Consider the following 5080-nt stretch of genomic DNA (forward strand, 5'->3'; position numbering starts at 1 on the left):
GCTCGTAGTGTACGTCTACCTTTGTGTGTGTGTGTGTGTGCGTGTGTGTGTGTGTGTGTGTGTGTGTGTGTGTGTGTGTGTGTGTGTGTGTGTGTGTGTGTGTGTGTGCGCACGTCGTATACGTCTGCCTGTGTATGTGTGCGTGTGTGCGTGCACGTAGTGTACGTCTGCTTGTGTTTACTGTAAATGTGTGACTGCCTGTTGACAGTGTGTCTTTGTCCTTGTATTTTTACTGCATATTGTGAAAGAACATTTACCCAAAATATGTATTTTATCTCCCATGTCAATCAGAATTCTGTTGCACCTTTCGTGTTAACTTTACTGTCTGGTTTAGTCCAGCTAACGACGGCAAATCATTGTTTTTAAGAGACAATGGTTACAGGCGCATGTTCTTACAAGTGGCTGTAGTCCTATTTCACTCGTAAGTAGCCCTGAAAGCCTGATTATAAATGAAATAAACCACGTTATAAAGCTTTGCCAGTCACCCTGGGTGTGTAGCTTGCACATCTGCTGTAAATGGAATTTGACTCCTGGAGCCCACAACAGCTTCTGTGACACATCAATGAATTTCATCCACTCAACCCAAACAGCCTTCCCACTGGGCAAAAAGTTGTTGAAACAACGTTCTTTCCACGTCATTTCAACCCAAAAAATCTATGCAATGATGAAAATTCATTGGATTTGTAAAAAATCAACAACTTAAGGTAATTGTTGTCTTTTTTTACCCAATTTTTTTACATAAATCCAACAACAACATGACATTTTTTTGTTGAATTCACGTGAGTTGAAAACTCAACCAAATGTAAATCAAAACTAGACATTGAACTGACATCTGTGCTCAGTGGGTTAGTGCCGTCCTGGCTCCGTCTCCGTGTACAAATAATATCACTCCAAATTCAGATGAATGGAGAAGCGCACTCAACTGTTCTGCTTTCTGCTGCCTGCCTACATTGTGTTTATATTGGGATAATGGCATGCCTATTGTTGTACCCATCCGACCAGGCAATTTGATATCTACATTTGAGTGACTCTCTTTTCAGACAGCATGATTATGATGCATCTGCTCCACATGAAAAACAAAAGTAATTGCATTCACTCTGCAGCTCTCTTCAGAGAGTATATGGCTTCTGTTAGTCTTTTATTCTCTAATAAGCCTGCCAAACCCCCTCAATTCTAAATAGCCACATTTGATGTCAATGACTGCAATTTAGAAAATTGCTAAATGAACACTTGCCTGCATTACACACAACAAAAAGAGAGATTACAAAAGTTTGTTGTCATTTGTTTTGTTTTTCTCAGTGTAATGCCTCCAAATGAAAATATGGCCACTTTGTTGTCATTCCTAATCAGCTGAGATAGAAAAACACACGCATTATGTGTGTCCAACATATTGTGCTGTTACCTGCTTTAATTCTGACTGAAATCACATTGTTTTTCCCACATTTCTGGGACAAAATGTATCACTGAACGAAGTACGAACCTTCACGTCATCAAGGGTTAAAATGTTAAGAGTTGAGCGGCTACTGTCTGTGTGCTTTTCCCATAGTTGTCTTGGAATTACAATTGTTCTCATTCAGACGAGGCTGATAGAACACCAGTAGGAAAACTGGAATACACCTTCACATGCTATTGTCCTGTTGTGTAACTCGACTCCACCAGAATACTTACAGTTTTTAACTATCTGCCCAGGGCTATTCCAATCAAGGTGTGCTCTGGTTACACATTGTCAAGCTCAGGAATATGGAAAGAAATTGGTCAGCCCTCTAAATCCTCGAGGCACTACAAAAGCAACAGTAATGTCAACAAAAATACTGAATACAAATCAATGTTTATGGAGTTACAGTTGAAGTTGGAAGTTTACATACACCTTAGCCAAATACATTTCATCTCGGTTTTTCACAATTCATGACATTTAATCCTAGTAAAATATCCCTGTCTTAGGTCAGTTAGGATCACCACTTTATTTTAAAAATGGGAAATGTGAGAGAATGATTTATTTCAGCTTTTATTTCTTTCATCACATTCCCAGTGGGTCAGAAGTTTACATTCACTCAATTAGTATTTGGTAGCATTGCCTTTAAATTGTTTAAATTGGGTCAAATGTTTCGGGTAGCCTTCCACAAGCTTCCCACATTAAGTTGGGTGAATTGTGGCCCATTCCTCCTGACAGAGCTGGTGTAACTAAGTCAGGTTTGTAGGCCTCCTTGCTCGCACGTGCTTTTTCAGTTCTGCCCACAAATTTTCTATAGGATTGAGGTCAGGCTTTGTGATGGCCATTCCAATACCTTGACTTTGTTGTTAAGTAATTTTGCCACAACTTTGGAAGTATGCTTGGGGTCATTGTCCTTTTGGAATACCCATTTGCGACTGATGTCGTGAGATGTTGCTTCAATATATCCACATAATTTTCCGACCTCATGATGCCATCTATTTTGTGAAGTGCTCCAGTCCCTCCTGCAGCAAAGCACCCCTATAACATGATGCTGCCATCTCTGTGCTTCACGGTTGGGATGGTGTTCTTAGGCTTGCAAGCCTCCTCCTTTTTCTTCTAAACACAAGGATGGTCATTATGGCCAAACATTTCTATTTTTGTTTCATCAGACCAGAGGACATTTCTCCAAAAAGTACGATCTTGTCCCCATGTGCAGTTGCAAACCATAGTCTGGCTTTTTTATGGCGGTTTTGGAGCAGTGGCTTCTTCTTTGCTGAGCGGCCTTTCAGGTTATGTTGATTATAGGACTCATTTTACTGTGGATATAGATACCTTTGTACCAGCTTCCTCCAGCATCTTCACAAGGTCCTTTGCTGTTGCTCTTGGATTGATTTGCACTTTTCGCACCAAAGTACTTTAATTTCTAGGAGACAGAATGCATCTCCTTCGTGAGCGGTATGACGGCTGCGTGGTCCCATGGTGTTTATACTTGTGTACTATTGTTTGTACAGATGAACGTGGTACTTTCAGGCGTTTGGAAATTGCTCCTAAGGATGAAACAGACTTGTGGAGGTCTTGGCTGATTTCTTTTCATTTTCCAATGACGTCAAGCAAAGGTGCACTGAGTTGGAAGGTAGGCCTTGAAATACATCCACAGGTACACCTCCAATTGACTCAAATGATGTTAATTAGCCTAATAGAAGCTTATAAAGCCATGACATAATTTTCTGGAATTTTGTATGCTGTTTAAAGGCACAGTCAACTTAGTGTATGTAAACTTCTGACCCACTGGAATTGCGATACAGTGAATAATAAGTGAAATAATCTGTCTGTAAACAACTGTTGGAAAAATTACTTGTATCATGCACAAAGTAGATGTCCTAACCGACTTGCCAAAACTATAGTTTGTTAACAAGAATTTTTGTGGAGTGGTTGAAAAACAAGTTTTAATGACTCCAACCTAAGTGTATGTAAACGTCCGACTTCAACTGTATATACTGTACTTTGTGACATGCTCTTGGAGCACTACCATTGGCCCAAGTGCCAATTTCCTCTACAAGGCAGAACATGAAGAGTTTGCCTCTCCTTTGTCATTTCTAGCTCCATAGACCTGCCCTGTTACGCACGAGTCTGTTGTGAAAGGTAACTCTACTCAGCTTTATAGTATGAGTCACTGCACTGACACCTTTTTTTCCTTTATTTTGGATTTGGAGGGAGAATACAGCGTCTGAGGGAGGAAAAGGCTTCTTGCGTGAACTGAATATCTGTCTTTATTGTTTGGGCAGTGTGGCTCATCCTTCTTTTATCAGAACAGAAGTGCCTTGAAAGGCCTCACATGCTATGAGCCCTGGAAGCGAATAATCCAGTTACTTGGAACCCCACCAGATCACTGGTTGATCTTCACAGGGGTCAATGGCTGCTATGGCAACAGAGGACCGATGCTGCTAACATTTGGGAGGCAGTGCGAAAGAGAGGCCTTTCTGGCCATTCTCCACAAGGTACTTTAGCATATTGCCTCATCACAGGGCATGTGGTGCACAATGAGTCATTTCGCTTTCACCTGCTTCATTTTCATAAAGCTGCAATAGTAATGTCCTACAGACTTGGAGTCTGACATGCAGTCAATGACTGAGCCCGAGAATCCTTTGGGCCTGATATTGCCAATAACAACCCCTAAGTGTGTTACATACTCCCTGCCATGGGTTCTGTCAGCTCCTACAAATCACTAGGAAGCATCTGTAGAGCAGAGAGATGGGATTGTGTGACGGTGAAGGACGATAGAGGATATCCAGCCCTGCACTGTTTCCGCCAGCAAATAACATGATAGAGCCTTGGCAAATGAGTGTCCCTGATACAGGATTTCTGTGGATGTGCCCTGTATGTCTACGTTGCTTTTAATTAAAGGACATTAAATCAAAAGCAAGTGGGCTGAAACAAGATCCATGAGAACAGGAATTGCCCTTACCTCACATATGCTGTTGACCAGTGGTTACTAACCTGTGGGGGTTTGGCAGGTGGTCTGCATTGCTTTGTTGATAAAATAAATCAACTAAAATCGTCCAACAATAATAACAGTTGGTAGTAGGTATTATAAGGAGTTTTACATATTTTTCACAATGCAAATTGTTTATAATAATAATAAAAATATGCCTTTAATTTGTTACATTCACTGGAAAAATGTACTAAATTTGATCACCAAGATACAGTATTTTATGTTAAAAGAAGACTCCGCGAATGGTGGTCCTCAAAAGAGCTTTTGACGTGATTTGGTTGTCCCTGGAACAGGAAAGGGAACCGCTGCTACGGACAACTATGAAGTACTTTCTCATCAATACAAACTCTTTCTCTCACCAGCGACACTCACAAACACCCAAACAGACACGCGCATATGTAGGCTACACACACACCTGCCTCCACTAAGCCGTGTCGCCCCGACTCCTAGTCTGGTTCCAGAGAATGCACTATGAGGGCCAGTGAAAGCAGATTATAGACTCTTGTTGCATTTTTATTAGGAAGTATTTATTAACTGATTTACTGGCCACTGAGGTCCCCTTGTTATGGACACCACATTTGTTTGCCTGTGGCTTTCGATCTGGACAATGAATCCCAAGTGAGCAGAGCAAGTCAGTGAGCTTAAAATATAACTCG

Source organism: Oncorhynchus masou, chromosome 24, assembly GCF_036934945.1.
Source record: "Oncorhynchus masou masou isolate Uvic2021 chromosome 24, UVic_Omas_1.1, whole genome shotgun sequence".
NCBI classification, from domain to species: domain Eukaryota; kingdom Metazoa; phylum Chordata; class Actinopteri; order Salmoniformes; family Salmonidae; genus Oncorhynchus; species Oncorhynchus masou.